Raw genomic sequence first — 25451 nt, forward strand, 5'->3', positions numbered from 1 at the left:
CTACAAAGCTTGTCTCCCACAGCTCCTGATGCTTCACTTCACTCTTCCAGGGTGCAACCGCTATGTGGCCTTGCATCACACGAAGTGCCCTCTTCCCCAAGCTGTGAGTATATATGACTAATAATATGTTTTCAGTCTTACCTTTCCAGTGCTGGATGCCATTAGGGTGAGGGAACCCTCTTTTGCCAATGATGTGAATGAGAGGTCATCAGAATACTTGCCCAAGAACACAAAACCTCTTCAGTTAACAAGATCTTGCCTCTTTGGAAGGCACTAGTTGCTCCACCCTGTGGGGGGTCCACATCCTACTCTGTTCCTTGCAAGGAGCTTTCCAATGCTTTTCTTTTGACTATTTACAGTTTTCTCCATGAGAGCTGGATAAACACAATTTTCTCCATCTACTGACATTTTCAGTGATATTTTATCTGCATTTATTGATTGGCACTCTGGGATACTTCCCTTAATTGTGTGTGTGTGTGTGTGTGTGTGTGTGTGTGTGTGTTTGTTGTATGTGTTAAAAGAAAAGAAGCTGGATACCAAGAAAAACCCATTTCAGCAGCCAGGCTGTCATAATCCACCAAAGAACACATTGAGGATAAGGGATGCATTCTGGTATCAAAAAGACGAAAACCTTAAACAATAAAGTTGACATTATATAAGATGTGCTTTTGAATAGACCTGAATTTTATATTTCTATCTCAAAAAACAAATGTACTATTCTAAAATTACATTACCTACTTTTAACTTGTCTTCTCCTCTACAAATATCTCAGTTTAAAAAAAAACAAGTTATATTTCAAAGATTCATGCATAAATTAATTAAGGAATGACGTGAGAAAGCATTTGGCCTACAAGTCAGTGTTAGAAATAGTGTGCAAGTTCACATATTAGCCCTCAGAGATCTCTTTCACCAAATTATTTCCCAAGGAGAAAAGGATATTTGTCTGAGCCATAGTGGAAAATGATACTTTTAAAATAAAAATATTTGAAATCCAACAAAACATTAAATAATGTGTCACCCTCAAAGCATCATTTTCACCTAAGCCTCAGTTTTTCTATCTAAAAAAAAAAAAACACTATTCCTAGCCAGGTGCAGTGGCTCACACCTGTAATCCCAGCACTTTGGGAGGCCAAGGTGGGAGGACTGCTTGAGTCCAGGAGTTTGAGACCAGCCTAGGCAACAAAGCAAGACCTTATCTCTACAAAAAATAAAAATAAAAAAAAAATTAGCTGAATGTGGTGGTGTGGGCCTGTAGTCTCAGCTACTCAGGAGGCTGCAGTGGAAGGATTGTTTGAGTCCAGGAGTTCAAGGCTGCAGTGAGTCATGATTGTACCACTGCACCACTCCAGCCTGGGTGACAGAGCACGACCCTGCCTCAAAATATATAAATAAATGAAAAACACAATTTCTAATGATTAGTTGTGGGGAAAATGCTTTTAAAATCTACCACCTAAAATAAATGTAACTCAAAATTCAAGTAACAAAGAAACAAACAATAACAATAAAACCATACCAGAAAGCAGATATATGGAACTTCAAATGTGAAATGATATTGTGCAATTAATAAAAGCAAAAACAACAACAAAAATCCACTTGCCTTTGATGGCTAAGACGATTCACTTTTAAGTGGCAAAAAGAGTCATAACACTAAACCCTCAAAAATATGTATAATTCTTGTTCTGTAGGAAGCAAATACAGTTATTTTAATATCACTGAATATCATGTTTCTGGCTTTAAAATCAAACCATAGCCAAATCTTGGAAAACTTAACTATGATTAACAAAATATCATATATATATATGATAACATAATATCATTCAGATATTTGAAAGATTTTGTCCAAAGCTGCTGGAACAAGAAATAGAAATTTAAGAATATGGTTTGATATTGCATGGGAACTAAGAGTAGTAATAGAACTTTCAAATTTGCTGTGGTCAATGAATAGAACTTTTATTGACCGTACCAAAAAAAAATCAGCCAATGGATAATATCCAGCATTGACTCACCAAGAAAGACTGATTACAACACAGCCTTCAGAGCTGTAGGGGTAAAAAGGGAACTAAAAACAGAAATATTAAAATTGCTATCTTTGAGAAGTACAAATGAGGGAGCGTCACAGAACTGGATTTTTTCTGTGTGTCTTGTAAGATTTTTTCTATTGTCTGTTGGTGGTGGCACTACCATTATTCCACGTGTATATATACATACATGCATATTACATACATATATATATATATATTATTTGAAGGCTAAGGTATAGCACATAGAATCTTTTGTGAATATTATACAGAGCTTTCTTCATATTCTTGACTTCTCTTGCCTTATAACTTTCCTCTTCTTTAGGCAGATATGTCACTTCAACTCTGGCCTAGAAGAATCTGCGTAATTTGTCCCTTTTCTTTTGCCTAACTCTTTTCTGCCTCTCTCTAATTTTCTCTCAGGCCTTACAGACCTTCTCCCTGGTTTAGAAACCACCAAACTCATTTGCCCCCTCAGGTTCTTCACATTTGCTATATCCCATTCCTTGGGAAACCCTCTGCTCAGACCTTCCTTACACATGTCTCTCCATATCATTCAGGCCTCTGCTCAGTGCAACTTCCGCAGGAGACCTTTTCTGACATCCCTAGCTAAACTGTACTCTGGTAACTTTCTACAAAACCTTTTTTCTACTAAGTACATCATACTCATATAAAAGAATATATCCATAATTAATATATGCATTTTAAATAATAATACATTAAAATGGATGAATTCAGTGCATCCCAAATCCAGCTGATGGGTAGAACATTGCTGTACCTTGGAATTTCTGAAGGGCCTCTAACCAACCTTCTCCCTCTTTCCCTCAGATTAACCACAGTGCTGAGTTTCATGTTAGTAGTGACCTTGCTCTTCTTCACCACAGGTCTATGTATCCTTCGACATTTCATTGTTTAGTTTTGCTTATATTGAACTTCACATAAATGGAATCATACTATATTTGCTTATTAATTTAATGTAACATGTTTGAGAACCATCCATATTGATGGGTGTAGCTGCGGTTTATTCATTTTCACTGCATGTATTATTCTGTGATAGGACAATATCACACTTTATCCATTCTGCTATAGGTAAGCGTTTGGATTTTTCCAGATCTTTGTTATTATGAATAATGATCCTATGAATATTCTGGACATGTTATTGGCATGGCAAAGTTTTTCTCTAGGATTAGAATAGCAGCATCATAGGCCATGTGCATGTTCCATTTTGGTCAATAATGTCAAGCTGTTTACTGAAGTGCTTGTACCAGTTCACACTCCCATTAGCAGTGGGTTAGAAGTTCTGCTCCATATTCTTGTCAACACATAGTGTAACATATCATACCATTATCAGACATTTTCTGCAACCTGAAGGGTGAAAAGTATCTCATTGTGGCTTCTCATTACTTTACATCCCCTGAGCCTGTCTTATTTTTTTCACAGCATTTGTCACTCACTAAAATTATATTTATTATATTTATATAAGTTGTTTGTTTCTCCCACCAGAACATAAGCTCCATGAGGAAAAAAGACTCTCTTCTCCCTTGCTGTTCTAAACATCAGTTACATAAGTTATTCAATCATTCTTGCCATTATAAGCCCTAAAGAGAATCACTGTTCGACTCAAAAATGAGAAGAGTGGTAGAAAAAGGAAGAGTGTGATTTGATCATGGATAAACACTGAAAGGAAGCAGGAATGAAGACATGGAATAAAACAAAACTAAAGTGTGTATGTGTTATGAAAAAAATATACTGTGAGGTTGTCATTAACTGAGCAATGAAGGCAAAAGAAAAGTAGCATGAAAATATGAACATGATATCTCTGGTTGGAAGTGTTGGCGACTGGGGTAGGGAAATAAAAAGGAACTAGAATGAAAAACAATGCACAAGGCAGTGCTTTGTCTCAGTCACCAGGTGGCAGGATGGGCCCAGGACAGCGTAGTTGCTAGTCCGCTTTTGAGAAGGTGGGGAGGTATGAAGAAAAGCACGAGCCATTTTCCAGTGATCCATGGATGTAGAGTGTGGCCAGAAATTAACACATTGGTGCCTTTGTAAATCAAGTGGTCATAACTTGGAGACTATGTCTTGTCTATAGCATCTCTGTTATGGTGACCTATACATCGAAATATTATTAGTTGGTAAAGCTTCAGATGTGGGTGGGTCAGAATTTTATCTGAATTCTTCTCTTCAGTTTAGTTCCTAAAACAACCAAAGTTCAATGATTTAATTGATACAAATACATATGTCTAGTATAAAACATGTCCTTTATTCTTTTCTAGCCATAAGATTTCATCTCCACAGATATTGAACAAAATCTTTTTCAAATCTGGTTTTAAAATAGAGTCAGTAGGTTTTACATCTGAGTTACTTTTGGCTGAATTTGAATGAAGAGTAGATTCCTATTTGCTTAAGCTGTGATCAAATAAGTCAGCTACCCACAGGCTTCACAAGCAACATGTAGGTAATTAATTTTCCAAAAGTTGAGACCAGTGGCGTGACTTGGCTGACAGGGTGAATGAAGGACTCTCTGTGCCAAGTTTAGTACCTAATCAAACTTACGGGCCTTGAGTGGTGAACAGAACTTCAACCTATCAGCGTTCAAGTCTATTTACCTTTGATAAAACACCATTTCCTCTTTCTAATGAAGAAAAAACAAATGATGTTTCAAGATTTTTTTTAAGAAAAAGAAAGAAATGAAATGGGCTTTAGATGTTAAATGCTTCTTCCTGAACAACTTAACACATAGATGCGTCAAACAAGTGAATAAGAGTTTTGGAAGAAATGGGGAGCAGCCATTGTGAAGGTTGAGACCTAAACAGTTTAGGAAATTGTCTTGGAGAATTCAGACTTTACAGCACAGAGTGGAAAAAATAGTAATGCTGAGTTTGACTTTCACTGGATTGAGTTGGAGGCAGCTTAGAGAGTGCCAAAGGAATTTCCACTCACCTTATCTCAGAATCCAGACATTTTGAATTGGCTGGGAGAAAGCGAACTTCTCCAGTCCACAGAAGACGCGATTCACCTCTCTCAAGATCACAATCAGTTGTTTGAGATCTGTCCACACAGAGATGAAATGGGCACTTGAAGCAGATTCATGCTTTTTTTTTTGGACAGGGTTTCACTCTGTCACCCAAGCTGGAGTGCAGTGGTGCGATATCGGCTCATTGCAACTTCTGCCTCCCGGGTTGAGGCAGTTCTCCTGTCTCAGTCTCCCAGGTAACTGGGATTACAGGCATGTGCCACTGCACCCTGCTAATTTTTGTATTTTATTAGAGATGGGGTTTCACCACGTTGGCCAGGCTGTTCTCGAACTCCTGGCCTTAAGTGATCCACCTGCCTCGGCCTCCCAAAGTGCTGGGACTACAGGTGTGAGCCACTGCGCCTGGCCCATGCTTTTAAATTCCGTATTCACTTCTTTCTCCGAACTGCTTAGGCTGGGAGGAAGTTTTGAAGGATCCTCAAAATCCTCCCCTTTCCATTTCTCTAGTGTGGTTCTGTGAGAACCACAAATGATTTCAGATTCAATTTAAATCTTGTTCACTCTAATCACAGATCTGAACTGAGATTTACTGGCAGGAGCAAATCTTATGACTACAAGGGCTTTCCTAATTTACACATGGTACCCCTCTCATCCCAAGGGGCTCAAAAAGTACAGTCATTACCCAGAAATGCTATGCTTGGAGTGTTTTATTGCAGTTACAGAATGAAATATATACATAAAAATTAGAATTGTTAGATGCAATATATTAACTAGGCATTACGGCATCCTGGCCGTGGCCATGATATCAGCCAAAGCTAATCAGAGGTCTCGCAGTTGCCTGCTTCTAAGCTCAATTCATAACCAGGTCATATTTCAGAGGCTGCTTCTTTTACAGAAAGTGCTCATAAACCAAAATAAAGACCTATGATGTCCATGAAGCTTATCTGATCTGACTGTTTATATTTCATCTTACTCTATAGGGCTTATCTTTCTTCTCAAAACATAAAATTCTTTTTGAAAAAGAAGAGAAGATATTACTAAAAATAGAAAGTCTTTTAAAATTATATCCTGGGATAATACTAAAATCTGAGAGTTTGAGGAGCTAAAGAGAGAGATATCACTTCTCAGAGAAAATTAACATTACTGAAGAATAATATGCAATATAATGATAATAATACGTGGTATGATATTATTATGTGCATTATGAAAATTGCTGGCTATTCGTATGTCTCTGCAAAATAAAATAACATAAATATCTGAATTATTTGTTTTTGACCACAAAATAAATTAACACATGTGATATTCATAAAGTTAACATTATACTTTATATATATAATATATATTATATGTTATGTGTTAAATATGTGATAACATATTCTTTATCCAGTCTATCACTGGCGGGCCTTTAGGTTGGTTCCATGTCTTTGCTATTGTTAATAGTGCTGCAATAAACAAACGCATGCAAGTGTCTTTATGATAGAAGGTTTTATATTCCTTTGGATATATATGCAGTAATGAGATTGCTAGGTCAAATGGTAGTTATATTTTTAGGTTTTTGAGGAATCACAACACTGTTTTCCACAATGGCTGAACTAATTTACACTCCCATCAATACTGTATAAGCATTCCTTTTTCTCAGCAACCTCACCAGCACCTGTTCTTTTTTGACTTTTTTAATAATAGGCATTCTGACTGGTGTGAGCTGGTGTCTCATTGTGGTTTTGGTTTGCATTTCTCTAATGCAAACTTGATTTTAAATGATGCTTAGGGTAAGGTGCCTGTATTCTTTATCCTTTAGAAGCTTTTGCAGGGTATTTCCAGGAAGATGTCATAATCTCTGAGATAGATAAGAATTAAATAGTTACTTTGAGATCACATACTGCCTGTCATTTAAGAGGCACTTTCCACACATTATCTCATTCAGTCCTCCTGAGACAGATATTATTGCATCTGTTTTACAGAAGAGGAAACTAAAAGTATTAGAAGGGAAAGAATAACTTTTCAAACACACAATACATATGTAGCCTGACCTGGTTCAATCTCAGATCTGTCTGTGAACTTAATTTCTACACTATGCAGACCCTCATCCTAAGGCTCATTTTAAAAAGAGATAAGGTCCCATTGAGCCCCGAAATCTTGCTGAGGGACAATCAGCAGGAAAAGACAGTCCTTGAGGACTTTTTGTATGGTATGTAGGACATTGTTTATAACAACAGTGAAGATTAGTCATGTAGGGACAGAGGCCTTGGCTGGCCCTGGAAGCTGACAGACTTACGGCGAGTTAATCAGTAGGGAGGAGCATGGTGGCCACAAGAGTACTTATCACAGCCTCTTCTCTCCTTGGAAGAGAATTAGGAAACTTCTTGCTCAACATTCAAGCAGACTGCTTTTTAAAAAACTTTAATTTTAGGTTCAGGGCCACATATGGACAGATTATTTCACTACCCAGGTAATAAGCATAGTACCTAATGGGTGGTTTTTTGATCCTTGCCATGCTCCTTCCCTCCATCCTTGAGTAGGCCCCAGCATCTGTTGTTCCCTTCTTTGTGTCCATATGGACTCAATGTTTTGCTCCCAATTGTAAATGAGAACATACAGTACTTGGTTTTCTTTTCCTGTGTTTGTTCACTTAGGAGAATGACCTCCAGTTCCATCCATGTTCCTGCAAAGGACATGATCTCATTCTTTTTTAATGGCTGCATAGTATTCCGTGGTGTATATGTACCACATTTTCTTTATCCAGCCTACCATTGATGGGTATTTAGGTGGATTCCATGTCTTTGTTATTGTGAAAAGTGCTGCAATGAACATACACATATATGTATCTTTATGGTAGAATGATTTATATTTTGTTGGGTATATACCCAGTAGTGGGATTGCTGGGCTGAATGGTAATTCTGCTTTGAGTTCTTTCTTTTCTTCAATGTCTTTTCTTAACTTTGTCTGATGAGATCACGCCAATATAGATAAAGACAGGTGTGTTATTATCTTGCCCTATACAATAGGAAATAATAAATAAGTCTGCTTTTTAACTCTATATAATACTTGATTTTTTCAATAGAAAAACAGCAAATGATTAGCGCCATGTCTGGAAGTCAGTGCACATAAATGCTGTTTCACGTAAGTGAGGTTGAAGGATGTGCAGTAACATGAGAGACTCTGTCAGGCAGAATATTTTGGACAAAATAAAATATTTCTGTTTATCCATCTGTACCAAACCCAGCTATTAGGATTGTATTAGTTTGTATCATGCTCTGTCTTCATGAATTCTTGGCTGAACCAGATCCCTCTAGCTCGTGATTTTCCCTTTTTCTGCCAGCATCCTATGGTCTTTGAAAATACCCAAGAAGCAGGAGAAGGGAAAGCCCTAATTCCCAGTGCCTAGCATGGTGTTGATGGGGAGTAGGCACCTGCTGATAGATTGACCAATAAATTATAAAAGGAGAAAGATGGAGTGTTTAAGCACACATTAGACCCAGTTAGGCTGGGTCTGTCTCCTGACTCCAGGTGCATGTAAGATGTATGGCCTTGCTTAGGTCACTGCACCTGAATGAACCTCATCTGTAAAATGAAGATGATACCAACCTTTCCCCGAAGACTTGATGAGAGGGTTCAATGACGCATGTGATGTACCAGTAAACAGAAGCTCCTGCTTCCAAAGACTTTTCACTGGTTGTTGCTCCATGGCAACCTACCAGAAGGGGGCACTGTGGAACCAGACAGTCTCTCTAGGAAACATTGAACTCTGGTTATTGCAAATACTTGACCTACTACTGTATTTTCTCCTTTCTCTTCTCCTCCTTCTTCTATAAGACACGATAAAGAAAACTTTCAAAGCATTCTGTATGAATTTGGGGATGAAAAATTCAAAACAACCCTACCCTTGTCAGTACTAGTCAGTTGGCCAGTGTCCTGGCAGACCAGTGCAGTGGCTGGAAGCCATCAGCCAGGCCAGGGATGTTTAAAGCTTTGCCTTCCATTCAACTATGCCCTGATTTCTCCTTTTATAGGTCTGTCTTTCTCTGGCTCTGGGAGCAAGGGCTGACTAATCCATATGTGTATCTCTAACACCTAGCTGGATCCTTAGGACCTAGTGGTTGCTCAATACATATTTATTGAATAAATGAATGAGAGAAATGAGTTAAGCTAACCACCAATTTGTCCATTAATTCACTTTACTCCTTTCAATTCTGCTGTTTCCCATAATCAGCAGAAACTTCTTAAGGAAATAGGGATGTTCTCACTAAAAACAAAAAAACAAATACAACCTGTTTCCCTCTGAGGTAGGCACAAAAAGGTTCCAGGTCCTAGGTTAGATTATTATGAAACCTGGCCTGGTGCGGTGGCTCACACCTGTAATCTCAGCAATTTGGGACTCTGAGGCGGGAGGATAACTTGAGGTCAGTAGTTCGAGACCAGCCTGGCCAATATGGTGAAACCCTGCCTCTACTAAAAATACAAAAAACTAAAACAAACAAACAAACAAAAAAACAGCCGATTGTGGCATTGTGCACCTATAATCCTAGCTACTCTGGAGGCTGAGGCAGGAGAATTGCTTAAACCTGGGAGGCAGAAGTTGCAGTGAGCCGAGATCGTGCCATTGCACTCCAGCCTGGGTGACAGAGCAAGACTCTGTCTCAAAAAAAAAAAAAAAAAAATTATGATGAAACCTTCCTTGGGAAGTGGAGAAAGAAAATTAAAGTGGCAAGTAAGAAGAAAGGAATATGCCTGGCCTGCTGGGCAAGGTTAAGAAATTGGGCAGAGCTGACCAAGAAGCCTCACTTGGACAAAAAAAAAGACCTCCTGGCTTGTAAGGGTGATGCTGTCACAGCTTGGAACTCCTGATCTTGTGCATCCTGATGCAGCAGAAATTTCAGCTAATTTTTCCTATTAAAATGCCTAAATCTCCATCATCCTAAAATTCCGCTATGCATCACTATGGTTTCAGGGGTGGTGTTCTGCATGGCTTGGTCCTTAAGGGCAGGGTGGAGAAAAATGCAACTATAACTCTCCAGTTTTCCTGAAATTGCACTGTGATCTTCTTCAGTCTACTTTACTTGGTGCATAACAAAAGACAATGCCCTTTGGAAGTGGATTTAAAAAAGAAGAAGGCCAGGGCTTCTTGAGGCCATGGGTCTCTACCTCCTCTCTAACTTCCGAATGGTCTTTACTCCTGTGTGTCCTTCCAGCTTGGACCACCATGGCGTGGTTTTCCATTAATATGTTATTTCCCTTTCCTGTTATCACAATATAAAAGACCTTTGCATTGACCTTTCTATCAAAACATCCTTTGTTTAGAATGAAAAGCTATTCACTGTTAAAGCCTTATCTATAGGGTTTAACCAGAGGATCAAATCCAAAGAGCAGAATTCGTTTACTTTGTATTAAATAAGCTCAGTTAAGAAGTCTCAATTTTGGCAGAAAGGTGCATTAATCACAAGGAAAAGAACAGATCTCGCTTTTCACAGCTTCTGGTTTACTTTCAATACAGTTACACAGTGAGGCTTTTGTTCGTGAAAAGTAGCACTGTATTTAAATACAGTAAATATAACAAAATTGCCTTCTTAAAATTACACAAGAGTTCTTCCAGCTCAGGATGCCCATAATGACCTCAGTGTTGCAGGACTAACTTTACGGCTTCAAAAAGGCTCTAAATTAGTTTGGACAGATGGGTTTTATCCTGAGGAAATCAATGAGTTTTTGTGAGTCTGACTTAATTTTTATGCAGCTAGCACTTTGAGATGAAATTAAAATATGTATGAAAAACATATTAAAGTTTCCCTTGGGTCCATCGTTGTTTGTACATTTACAAGGTGTTAAAGAGATGATTTAAAAACTAACTCTATAAGGGATCAATGCAAGCAGACCATGATTTATGGTCTTTCATGACATTTTTGACACTTCAAGCCTAATGTCTTGTGCGTGTTGAACCACTAATTATCTTTTAATTCATAAGGGCTTCGTGGTATTTTATAAGTGTAATATAATATATGGGGTTGGATCACATTGAAGAGCTCAGAGAACAACATGCTTTACACGTTTGGTTGAGTGGGTAACATGTGTAAGCAAATTTGGGCCGAACCTGGCTGAAAAGTCTTCTTCAAGATGCTGTAAAACTGAACCATTGCTTTTACCTGCCCAATTCTAGAAAAGTCAAACATTTTATTTTCTAAGGCATATGCAGGGTTAAGAGCTTAGTAGATTAGAAATTATATTTCTAATACAAACCAAGAAGTTAAACAGTGCCTGGATTATAGTAGATACCTAGTAAATATTGATTGACTGAATCAGTAATTGAATGCAAACTGAACCAGAAATGAATTCAATTCCAGTTTTTCTCTGTCCTTTCAAATCAGATTTTTCAACAGATTGTTCATTTAGTGATACAATGAATATTTAACAAGCATCCCCTCTGTGCCAGGCAGTGTTCTTGGCTCTAGAGGGAACACAATACATGGTCCAGATGCCATCAGGAGCTCACAGCCTAAACAGCATGAAACTCCATTCCTCAATAACACTGCCCTATAAAAAGGAGTCAACGAAGGTGAAGTCAAATTTTAGCTGAAACTTGAAGCCAGAGAGACAGCATGGGTAGTACTGTCTTTATTCCCATTTTACTGAGGCACAATGACATAAGATTGCTTATTTAAATTAGGCAACTAGATGGTAAAAATACAGTGTGAGCTCTGAACTTTAGAGAGCTGGCTAGTGAATTAACAATTTTAGGGGAAAAAATCCTAACTGGGAAGACCATGAGCACCAAATGCTTAGGGATTAACCTGCCTTGTGTACAAAGATGAGTCTCTAAAATTATCACCCGGCCATTGGTCCATACCTCTGAAATGATTAGGAAATTCATGTGTACTTGGGAAATGTAAACAGTAGTCTGCCAAGGAATTTTTGAATTAGGCTTCCCAGCTGAGGCAGAAGCCATTTAAGGCATAGACACCATGAAGAGGAGAGAAGGCCCCTCCTAGATGCATTTTATGGTCATCATCCACACTTCCCACCTTATTGGCCTTGTTGCATGTCAGGGGAAAAGATTAAGAGGCATCTGAACTACTTTTACTGAAACTTTTCTGAATGTGGACTGTGCAGATGTGAGTGGAATGGAGAAGGGGAAGGAGGGGAGGCGATCATTTGGTTATTATCACCATCAACAGTTACTGAGCAGTTACTATGAGATTGATATGTTTCACGGATTATCCTAATTAACAACAAAACAATCCTCAGAGGTAAGGACTAATATCACACCTGTGTATCAGATGATGAAACTTAGTCCCTGAGTCATGTGGCTGCTGTGGGTTACAAAGCTGGCAAGAGGTTGGGGCAGGCAGGCATACACCCAAATACTTTCCACCACACTGGGCAGCTTTTGAGACCCTTTTGGAGCTCAGCCTGTGGAGGCTGGGTTGGGCATTGAGCACACGTCTCAGAGACCCACGGTCTCACTGGGAAAGTAAATACAACATGTGCCTAAGTAGGCACAGCATAGGATGGATTGTGCCAGGTAACATGAAACAGGGCAGGTAAAGTGCTACTCAAGTCACAAAGAGCGGCATGTCCAAATTGGGGGAAGTGAAAGATTCTTAGAGCAGATGGATAGATAGTGCCTTGTAGCTGGGGAGACCACCACAGCTCAGCAGCACCAGCAGCAACCCAGGCTTCTTTGACCTCCCTCATCCACTTTCCTTGACACGTAGCTCTTATGCTCTTGGTGGTGGAATGGCTGTGGCACCTCTGGGCATCAGTTACATTTCAGACACAACAAAGGATGAAGCAAGAACTGAGAAGAGGCAGCAGCTGTCTCAGGAAAGCCAAATCTCCACCGATGCATATCTCACTGGCGAAAAGTGTGTCAAATGGCCATGCCCAAAAGCACAGAGGGAAGAAATTCCCAAACCGGAAGTTGGTGGATTATTTTAAATACCCACCAGCTATGTAGGAGCATTTTAGTTGCTCCACATTTTCAGCTGGATATACTGAACACAACTGAAGTTCTGTTGATAAGAAAGAAGAGAGAAAGGATATTGGATAGGCAGTGAGCAATCTGCCACAGGCCACAAACGTGAAAGAGAATTAGGACAAGCAGACAGAGAAGGAAGTGTATTTTAGGCAGAAAGAGCTATACACGGCAGAAAAGCAGATGTGTATGGACAAGATCTAGAAATCTAGAGTGTCTGGAACAACTGGGTGGCAATTGAGACTGAGAAGGCCTGTTGGAGTAAAATTACAGACAGCCTGGCCTAAATACCTTCTTGAAAGTTTGATTTTAATTCTGTAAGCAGTGAGAGAACATTGACAACGGTTTTTTTTGTTTTTGTTTTTACAACTTCATGGAGTTACAGTTGATGTACAACACACTCTATAAGATGTACAACTTTCTGAGTGTTGACGTATGTATACCTTCAAGAAACCATTGCCACAATAAAGATAGTAGGCATTTCTGTTACCCCTCAACTTTCTAATCTATCCCTCCCTCCACTCCTGCTTCCAGGCAATCACTGATCTTCTTTCTGCTACAACAGATTAGTTTGCATTTTCTAGAATTTCTGAGATTTATACATAGCATTTCATGAATCAATAGTTTGGTTATTTTTATTGCTGAATGGTATTGTTTGCCTATTCACCTGTTCATAGGTTGATTTCATTTCTATTACAAATAAATTGCTGTGAATATTCATGTGTTCTAAGATTTCCTCCTAGAAACTTGAGGTTTTACATGTATGGTACACTTTGAATTAGTTTTTATGTGTGGTGTGAAGTAGGGTTTGAGGTTTTTTCCTTTTTTTCCCCAATAGGTATCTAACTGATCCAATATAACTTGTTGAATAGACTTTCATTTGAAACCTTTGATGAAAATCAATTGTTCATTTATGTGTGTGTCTCCTTCTGAAATCTTTATTCTGTTCCATTGATTTCTATATCTATATATTTGGTAATATAAAACGATCCTATTATGATAGTTTTATAGTAAGTCTTTAAATCAGATGGTATAAGTTTTGGGTTGAACATCTGCTTTAATTTCTCCTGGATAAATACGTAGAATTAGAATGGCTAGATTATGTAATGTTTATGTTTAAGTTTTTAAGAAATTGCCAAATGTTTTAAAAGTCCCCGTTGTGCCATTTTCCATTCCCATCAGCATGAGGAGTGTTTCAGTTGCTCAAATCCTCTCCAACACCTGAAATGTTCAGTCTTTTAAATTGTAACCACTGTAAAAGATGTGTAGTGGTTTCTCATTGTAGTTTTAATTTGACATTCTCTGAAAATTCATGATGACAAGCATATTTTCATATGCTTGATCACTTTTATCTCTTCTTTTACTAAGCATCTGAACTTTTTGCCAATATTTTAAAAATTGAGTTGTGTTCTTATCATTGAATTGGATGAATTCTTTAAATATATTATATTCTAGATCAAGTCCTTTATCTAAAATATGTGTTGTAAATATTTCTCCCAGTCAATGGCTTGTCTTTTTATTCACTTAATATCTTTTGAAGATAAAAATGTTTTGTTATTAAATCTAGTTTATCAACTTTTTCTTTCATGGCTTCTGCTTCTTGTGTTCTAAGAAACTTGTGTCTACCCCAAGGCTTCAAAGATTTTCTCCTAGAAACTTGACAGTTTTAAGTTTTACATTTATGATACACTTTGAGTTAGTTTTTATGTATGGTGTAAAGTAAGGGTTGATATTCTTTACTTTTTTCCATATAGATATCTAATTGATCCAGCAGTACTTGTTAAAAAGACTTTCATTTTTTCATTGAATTGCCTTGAAACCTTGAAAATCAATTGGTCATATATGTGTGTATTTATTTCTGAAATCTTTATTTGGTTCCATTGATTTCTATGTATATATATTTGGTAATATAAAACTATCTTGATTATGATAGTTTTATAGTAAGTCCTTAAATCAAAAGGTATAGGCCATCCAAATTGTCTTTAGTTGATCTTTATTTAGGTTCTTGCATTTTTGTATCAATTTTAGAATTGGCTTACCAATTTATATCTTTAATAAGTCTACTGGAATTCTGATCTATAAACTGTGATCAATGTATAGATCAATTTAGAGGGAATTGCCATCTTAGTGATATTTAGTCTTCCAATCTATGAACATAGTATATATCTCTATTTCGTTAGGCCTTCTCCACTTTTTGTCAGCAATATTTTAGAGTTTTTATAATAGAAATTATGGATGCTTTCATTACATTTATTTATAAATATGTTATGTCTTGGACAATTTTTGATCAGCAGATGATACAGGCCTTCTTATCAGTGAGCAATAGGACGAATTAGAGAAAGGTAACAGCAAAAACTGTGAAGAGGATATAGCAATATTTCCAGTGAGAAGTCTGGCTGAAGAAATAAATTAGGTGAAAATCCAGTTACAGTAAACACCTTTATGAAGACTGTTTTAGGAAGATGGTGGCACACAGGAATATTATCTTGGAACCACCAGGAGGGCATACAGCTGGTAGTGTGCAGAACTGGGGAATCCCTAGATGAAAGACAAAGTTCAGAATATTGAATGTAGTTGACTTCCAAATTTAACTTTTATAGAAATGGATTGCCGTAGTCCAAACAAATGACATCTGAAATGCCTCTTCCTTCAAGAAGCCTTCTAAGCAAAGTGTAGTCCTCTCTCCCTTAATGATTATTGATGACACAACTTGTGCTGAGCATCTGTATATTTCAACCCAGGATTTCAGAACTATCAGAAGACTTGGAAACCACTCTCTCCAATTTATTTTTGGGAAATGGAAGCCCTGATTTAAGTAAAACATCCAATTTTGTATCTAGGACTATGTATATGTACTAATATAGATATTAAAATATGTATTCTTAGATAAGTGTATATATGTACTAATATGCATATTAATATATTCAGTAGTTCCCCTTTATCTGCAGAGGATACATTCCAGGACTACCAGCAGTGGATGTCTGAAACTGAGGATAGTACCAAACCCTATCAATACTGTATTTTTTCAATCTAATAATGAGATGGCTACCAAGTGACTAAAATGCTGTGTATATACAGTGTGGATTTGCTGGACAAAGGGATGATTCATGTCTCAGAAGGGATGGAGCAGGGCAGCACGAGAGATTTCTTTATGCTACTCAAAAAGACTTACAATGTAGAACTTCTGAGTTGTTTATTTTTGTAATTTTTCATTTAATATTTTCAGACTACAGTTCACTGCAGGTAACTGAAACTGGAGGACTTAAAACTGTAGATAAGGTATACTACAGCCATAACTTGTAGATGTTCTGAGATTAGTTCAGTAAAGTGCATCACACAATTTTTTTGTTTCCCAGTGCATATAAAAGTTATGTTTACGCTACACTGTAGTCTATTAAATGTGCAATAGCATGATGTCTTTAAAAAATGCTATGTATATACCTTAATTAAAAAATACTGCCAGATTCCTGTAATCCTAGCACTTTCAGAGACTGAGGCTGGCAGATCGCTTGAGCCTCAGGAGTTCAAGACAAGCCTGGGCAACATGCTGAAACCCCATCTCTACAAAAAAATACAAAGATTAGCTACACATTGTGGTGGGGGCCTGTAGTCCCAGCTACTCAGAAGGCTGAGGTGGGAGGATCACTTGTGCCCAGGAAGTAGAGGCTGGAGGGAGCCATGATTGTACCACTGCACTACAGTCTAGGAGACAGAACTAGGTACTGTTTCAAAAAATATATATAGTTTAGTGCTACAAAATGCTGACACAGAGATGCAAAAGGAGCACATGCTGTTAGAGAGATGGCACCAATAGATTTGCTAGAAGCGGGGTTGCCATAAACCTTCAATTTGTAAAAAAATGCAAAATCTGGAAAGTGCAATAAGGCAAAGTACAATAAAAGGAGATACTCTAGTCCTGTATTCTTTTTGTGTTTTTTTTTTTTTGAGACAGAGTCTTGGACTGCTGCCCAAGCTTGAGTGCAGTGGCATGACCTTCACTCAATGCAACTTCAAACTTTCAGGTACAAGCAATCCTCCTGCCTGAGCCTCCCAAGTAACTGGGACTACAGGGGCACATCATCACACTCAGCTAATTTTTTGTTTTTTGTAGGCATGGGGTCTTGCTTTGTTGCCCAGACTGATCTCAAATTTCTGGGCTCAAGCAATCCTCCCACCTCAGCTTCCCAAAGTTCTGGGATTACAGGCTTGAGCCACAGCACCTGGCCCCCTGTACTATATTCTTAGATGAATATTTACATGTACTAATATGAATATGTATAGTCTTTGCATCTAACAATAAATATGTATAAATATACAGTCTTAGATGAAGGTGTATCATATTATTATGCATATCCTTAGATGAATATGTGTAAGTACTAACGTTTGTTAATATACATAGTAATATACATATTCTTAAGATACATATGAGTGTATTATTTCAAATCATAATCAAGATAAGTTGAACCAATTCATGCTTCTAGAAAAAAATGAAAATGGGGAGGTAAGCCCTAGTGAGGGAAAGGATCTAACACTGACTGTGTATTTAGCATCTACCATGCTGAAAACCCATCTCTACAAAAAAATACGAAGATTAGCTGGGCACAGTGCCCAGTTAGTCCATGGTTTTGCTAGATAGTCCCTTGATTCTGAATGACTCTGTGTTTAAGTTGGGATTACATAGGTATCAACAACTTTATACAGTTGGTATTAGGTAGCCACCAGCATCCCTTTTAACCCATTAGGTTGGTATCACTCAGAGAGGTTCAACGACTGCCATGAGGTTCTAGTTACTGGCAGACTCCTAGGCAGGTTCCGTGATAGCAAATCCTATGCAGCATTTCCTCTCCTAAAAACAGATGCCAGTGAGCACAGGGTGGAAAATCACCCTGGCTTTACTGGGATTTTATAACAAAAATCCCAATAACAAGTTCACTTCTCCAATATCACACCTAGAGAACTTTTATTTTTATTCACCCGCATGGAAAAAATGCAAATGAGGAGCATACCTGCATTTATATTTGATTATTTTCTAGTTAACGCAAGTCATTAAACTGTTTACTCACATTTATGAGGCCAGGATTTGAATTTTTATGTATTCCAGTTAAACAGAGAGCATCTGAACCTTGTGAGCTCTGTGGCAACAACAGCCGGGATCTCCCATGTTATGGCAAAGTAGGGAACAGACCCTCATGCATTCATTTCTGTCCAGTTTGGACCCACTTCTGCTTGGTTCTGTGCTGCCAGCACAAATACACCCAGGCTTCCTCCTTACTCACCACCACAGGCAAGCAAAGGAGACTGACGTGGACCACAGACACAAAAAATGGTTGTATAAAGTATCATCAAGGTGAAATTAATTGCCCCCAAACCATGAAAGTAATAACATCTCTATTTATTGAGTCTATTTATTGAGTCTTTTTACAGATTAGGCACCCTGTAAGGCACTTCGCACACAGAAGCTACATTTTTATATATATATATTATATATATATATATAATATATATATATATTTTTTTTTTTCTTAAAAAAAGAGCCTATTTTCTTTACCTGGAACAATTTCCTCCTACCTGTATCTTCCCCGTCCCATTTTTCAGGTCTTCCTCTCCTCAGGAAGCCTTCCTTGACCTCAGCCTAGGAAGATGGCAGATGGCTCCACTCCAGTTTACCAAAGCTGCTCCTGAGTTTCTTACCACAATACCTTCCTATCCTCACACTCAATTCACTTTACAATAGTTGCGTGCTAATCCCACCAGACTGGCAGTTCTTTGAGATCAGAGACTGTATCTGGATTACTAAATAATTATTTATAAAATAAATAGCTTATCCCCAACCCATGTTACTTGGTAGATGCTTAATGTGTTTTAATTAAAAGTCATGGGTATAATGACCTTCCCCATTTACAGATGAAGAAATCAAGGCCCAGTGAAGTTAAATTACCTGAGAAATATTGAGCTACTAAATGTCAGAGATAAAACTGGAAACCAGGTATGTCCAAAAGCCTCTTCAACTATATTGCAGTGCCCTAAAAAGGTGTCATAACTTCTTCTGTTATATGATGACTCCAGCCCAAATTTCTTCTTAATTATGAAAAAAATTATATATATATATATGAAACAATTTTCCCATCCTTCTTGTTTCTCTTGTTTTTCAGGCCATATTCAAGAGAATTACCTTTTCTTATCCCCATTTCTTGGAAAAATATTGTTCTAGTATCACCTTCATCTCTCTTCAAGAATCAAAACAGTTTAAGGTAGAAGAGATCCATGTGTCCAATTCCTTGTTGCAGAAAGGAAAATGACTTTCCGAAGCTCCCCAAGCCCTCAATAGCAAAGATGAAACTAGAACCAAGTCTCTTAGTCCTATATTGTGGCATCTTACTTGGTGACCAGAGAGTCTGCACAAAGATGAAAATGTGTGCGTGTGTGTGTGTTACTGCTTCTTGAACTAAGGAAAGGAGCAGCAATGGTGAGTGATGGAGAAGAGGCAGCAAAGCCGATGTTTTATAGAGAACTGTGCACTTCACCAAAGCATATCCAAGTCCCCCTGCTCCTCTCTCACTATGTTGTCCATGGTCATTGCATTTATCTCTGTGCTTGCTCATTCTATTTACACCTTCAGGGATGCCTTCCTCTTTCATCTTGTAGGACCTCTTCCAAGCTCTGGTGCAAGTACACTACATTGCAAAGTCTGTCCTCCATGCTCCAATGAGAACCCATTTCCTCTCCTGGGTTCTCTCTCTTCTTGGTTTAAAGTCTGTTCTCATACATCTGCCTTATATTTGTGTTGGATATCCACTTGTCTCCCAGAACTGTGATCACCTGAAAGACTGGGACTCTTGGGGTTCACCTCGGGTTTTCCAGAGTTGTGCACACAGTAGGAGCTCAGCTATGAACTGAACACAGCTGCCTACCTGATGACACAGGAGTTGCTAGATCTCCCCAGCTCTGCAAATAGATTTTGAAAAATAATTTATGACCATTTATGGGAAGACAAAACGATGTTTTCTGCAAGGTATTTCATTCTAATCACTGGAATCACAGTCCAGGCATGATGTAGTCACTAAAATAACCTATTGAAAAGGATAACCAAACCATAAGAAGTTAGCTTCTGACTTCCGCGAAGGTGTTCCTGGGGCAAGCTTAGCATTTGGTCAGTGTCTTCTTCCTGCTCTCTATTATTTTTGGATGACAGTGTGTCACTGAAATTGGGAAGTCAGCATTTTGAGTACAAAGACTGTGGCCTAACTTTTTTTGCATCCACCATCAATTCCGTTCCAGAGTCATGCTGCCAAACCCATACTCTAGCAACTGGAAGCTGATTAACCCAATTGTAGGTGGTCCTGACCACCTGGTTGCTCAGATAGTCACTGACCAACTAAATAGAATAGTCCAAGATTCCAAGCCAGGATGAAGACACTCAGGGTAGGTACAAAATTCACGGGAAAGGAAATCTGGTTTTGTTAAGAGAGTTTCTTCCCTTTTTAACCAACAAAATATCTGGTATTTGTTTAATGCTGGTTTCTATGGAAATTTTGACACTTTGGTCACTCCATCCACAAAAACCTCCTCCTCCCACTCCCCATCGTCCCCCTCCTCCTCCCCCTCTCCTCTTCCTCCCCCTCCCCTCCTCCTCTTCCTCCTCCTCTTCTTCTTCTTCTTCCTTCTCCTCCTCTTCCTCCTCTTCCTCCTCCTTTGGTAACTCCATCCACAAAACCTTCTCCTTCTTCTCATTCTTCAAAGAGATAGTCTCCCTCTGCTGCTCAGGCTGGAGTGTAGGGGCATGATCTTAGGTCACTGCAGCCTCAAAATCCTGGGCTCAAGCATCAAGTGATTCTTCAGCCTTAGCCTCCTGAGTACCTGAGACAACAGGCATGCACCTCCATGCCTGGCTAATCTTTTCTTATGTTTTGTAGAGACGGGATCTCTCTATGTTGCCCAGGCTTGTCTCGAACTCCTGGCCTCAAGTGACCCTCCCACCTCGTCTCAGCCTCCCAGAGTGCTGTGATTGCAGGCATGAGCCACCATGCTTGTTCCCATTTACTCCTAACTCAGCAAAGAGATTTTGGGAACACTGAAGCAGTTGGCATGGTGGAATTGTAAAGACAGGTGATAACCAAGATCCATGTGCTTTGGACAGTAAAAATCAAACAAAAAAGATGAGTTGAGTTGTTTCTATGTGGGAAGTCAGGCTTCTCACAGTAAAGAGCACCCTATTTTCCCAGTCCTCTCAGTTTCTCACAAAATTCACACATTGCGTTGAAGCAGTAATTCCTGGGTTTTCCAGTTTAGCCTTGATGGCACTCAGTCACACTGGCTTTTATTGGATTGCTTGAAAATACCACATTTTCTCCTGCCCCAGGGACTTTGCATCTGCTTCCTCTTCTTCCTGGAATGTTCCTAGCTTATTTATTTATTTATTTATTTATTTATTTATTTTGAGACAGGGTCTCACTTTGTCGCCCAGAGTGGAGTGCAGTGGTTCAATCTTGGCTCACTGCAACCTCCGCCTCCTGGGTTCAAGCGATTCTTCAGCCTCAGCCTCCCCAGTAGCTGGGATTACAGGCGCCTGCCACCATGCCTGGCTAATTTTGTATTTTTAGTAGAGATGGAGTTTCACCATGTTGGTCAGGCTGGCCTTGAACTCCTTACCTCAAGTGATCTGCCTGCCTCGGCCTTCCAAAGTGCTGGGATTACAAGTGTGAGCCACCACACCTGGCCTGTTCTTAGCTTTTTCTCTGTCTGAATTTTTTTTCCCTAGTCAATTTCTCCCCATCCATCAGATTGCCAGCTCTCCTTCAATGTCATACAGTTTGTTGGGAAATCTTGCCCTAACTGTCCCCCTCCTATTCTGCATTAGATCCTGTCTTGGTGCAGGACACTCTCACAGCACTATCTACTCACTGCAGAACACTGATCACAGTTATATATTACCTATGTCATTATATGATTAACATCTCTTTGCTTCCTACACAGTGAACTTCTTGGGTGAATGATCTGAGCATGTCTTTTTTAAAATTGCATTGCCTGTGCCTATAACAGTGCCTGGTACACAGTGGTGCCCCACAAATATCTGTTGAAGGAATCTTTGAATCATTGTAGAGGGCCGTCACTATGCAAAGGATCCCAGCAAGAATCAACTGGTGAAACCTGTCCTGAGAGCTTAGCAAGAAAGTGGTAGAACTGAACCTCAAACCAGCAGCTCTCCTAACCAGAGTCTGGACTTCCCCCGAATCCCCAAACTCAGTTGGGTGTGTGCTCAGCCCCTCATTTCCTTCAGTGACTTTAAGCCAGAGCATGCTTTGTGGTTTAATTTCCTCTTTTAAAAGCAGGTACTATAACAAAATAGCAAGCACTACGGCTGGGCTCCAGAGTAGCACACACTCGCCAGCCCATCCATGGAAGGCTAGCCACAGACATGGGGAGATTATTAACACAATAAACCATAATTCTGCAAATTTGTACTCAGGGACCTTTTTATTGCCTGGTTGGGGACTATTTAATCTATGGCTTGACTCTTTGGTTACTGGATTACTTGGTTACTAAGTAACCAGGTAATTGACACATGAACCACAAGGATTTACAAAAGATGCTGTAACCAATATTATGTTTTATGAACTTAGTAAAAACTCTAGTTACATATTTAGAGTTTTCAATGAAGTTTATGGCATTTTAATGTGCACATTCCATATTATAACCAATTTCCTAACAGGTTTTGGTTTCCTCATAATACTGGCTCTGAGAAACCTTTTTATTTTTGCCTTTATTGATAATTTTTTTAAAACTCCCTGACACCACATAAATGATTCTAAAATTAAAATACCTGAAAATTTTTCCATGGAGCACCAGAACATTCTAGTTCTTGTTCTCCTATTAAATTTTTATCTATGATATGGTGAAAACGTGTTAAAATTTGGCATTTAAAGATCTATATTTGAATTCCCGTTTCATCATTTGCTGTGTGACCTGGCTATACCATGTAATCTCTGAGCCTCAATTTCCTCTTTTACAAGCAATAATCACTCTTCGATTTGCAGGGATATGCCATGAATTATATGAGATGAAACGTGAAGCAATATTGTAACCTATAAAATGCCATACGAATATTTTATTATTAATAATAATGTTATAGAGTGTTCTACTGTTCTTATGAATGCATTCTTACATTTCTGTCTTTGATTCCATATGTACCATAACTGGCACATATTGGAACCATATTCCAATAACAGCCTTATACTTACTTTAATGTAAATGCCAATCTCTTAAAATATAATTTTGTTCAGATACCTGCTCCTGAGCTCTGATTTGGAGTCCAATAGGAGGGGAAGTGCTGATCTTAATGGTTTGATGGTTTTTTGGCTTCGCTATATGCAGACCGAGTCTCTCTTCACAGCTTCCTATCACTTTGCATAACATCCTCAAGCCAGTCAGGAAGGGAGGTAAGAATTCACGCTCTAAGGGTTGGAGCAGAGGTGGAAGGCAGGCACTCTAAGGTTACTTCTTTGCCATTTCCAGGACTAAGTACTTTTGGGAGACACTGTTTAGAGCTCCCACTTCTTCAGAGCCACAGTTATTTCCTTGATACTTCATTTGTTTTAAGGAGGCACAGGGATGTCTTTCATCAGGGATTAAAAAAAAAAAGCCCTGGGGCATTAAAGGCATAAATTTACCCCAAGCTCATATTTGTATCTACAAATTGGATACGATTTATAGATTTCAGTGGGTAAGTACCCAGTGTCATACATTTCCTTCCCTGGAAGGAGGTAAAGGCTTACTAATGTGAACCTTTGGTATCTACAGCAAATAGCACCATGTTCATAGGTGAGGGCCGATTTGCAGACACCAGACACAATGTCCTCCAGCCCTCTCAGGTGGCAAGGAGCCTATCGGAGGGCCTCCATGGGAAAAGACCCCTCTCTATATTATAATTCTCCCATGCATTATAAAGAACAAATGAGAGCTGACATTTGCGTGGTACATATCTCTTTAAAAGGTAATGTACATTTATTTCATTTTATTCTCTTCTGATAATCCCCAAAGAGGGATATTAGGATCCACATGAGAAAATAGGGGTTAGAGAGGTCATGTGGCTGGCTTAAGTTCACATAGTTAGGTAGAGTAGAACCAGGGCATGATGAGGTTATTAAGCCATCTTTCTTTCCACTCTACCATTACACACTTCTTAATTATGCCAATTGCCTGTCCTGTTAGTTTCAGTTTAGTATCACAGCCCTCCCAGGTTGAACCTTCCCCATAACCATGTCCTCAGTGTTCTTATCGATATGAAGCTCTACGTAACAAGCATTTTAGATACTTTTTTCCTTTTCCAAATCTAACTGAAAATATCTTGCTAAACCCTGGCTGCTGCTTAATTTGTGATGAACCCCAGCCGTTCTGCTTCTGCCTCCTTTCTTAGACGACAAAGAAGCTTCACAAAATAAGGCATATTTTCCAAATGAAGTAATTCCACTACTGTGATGACGCCTCCCCTAAGCAACTCCACTGCAGAGTTAAATCCTATCGGCATTTCACGTTCCCTTGCTATTTCAGAAGTTTATATAATGCCAGAGTAAACCGTAATCTCTGGGAAAACTTAACAGAGAGAATGGGGTTTTAGGTTAGACGAGAAAAGCAGAGACAGATTCTTTGAGAAGCATATCAGTTCTAATAGGAAAGACATCGTTTGTCCCACATGAAGTCAGAGCGGTCTGACTTAGCTACTTTCAAATCTAAAAAACTGATTTTAAAAATTACTGGATGAACATCATGTAGAAAGAATGCTTTTTAACAGAGCTTTTATGTCAGTGCATCTCATTTACTTCCTGAATTTGCAGCTCAGCTTCTACGCATTATTAATACCATTAGAAGAATGTCGCATATTAGGAGCATGAAAAGCAAAGGGAAGAGAATGAGGCGCCCTGGTTCATCTTGGCATTTTGTGAAGAATCAGTGCCACTTCTGAGCAATGCCCAGCCTCCCCCAGAGAAGAATTTAGACCCTGATTCTTTATTTAAACAGGTTCCTGGGGGATGGGAAAGAAGTGAGGTACCCAGAAAAAGTCCTCTGAAATGCAGAGCCCCAGGTAAACCCAAGTGAGGGTTTCTAGTACAATGAGCTCACCCAGCTCTCAAGGGCCACTCCAGGCCCAGGAGTGTTCATGCCCCTCAGGCAGCCTCAGTGACAGATAAGCTAAATAGTAGGTAACACATGCAAGACTTTCCACAACTTACAGAATGTTTTATATTGCCATTACAAGGCAGGGCCTGTCCAACAGAAAGGGGGGCCAGTTTCCTTTCTGATTTTTGAGGCTCTAATTGTATGGAAAAATGTATAAATTCTAAAACAGATTTTATAATTACAATATCTTTTTACTGTTTACATTTAACAAATTAGAGCTTTTAACAGGCCTATATGCACACACACCACAAATGCAATCATTTTTTATTATGTATTAAGAAAATAATGACAGTTTACCAAAAATAACGATTTATAAGCC

Source organism: Pongo pygmaeus, chromosome 18 (assembly GCF_028885625.2).
Source record: "Pongo pygmaeus isolate AG05252 chromosome 18, NHGRI_mPonPyg2-v2.0_pri, whole genome shotgun sequence".
NCBI lineage: Eukaryota > Metazoa > Chordata > Mammalia > Primates > Hominidae > Pongo > Pongo pygmaeus.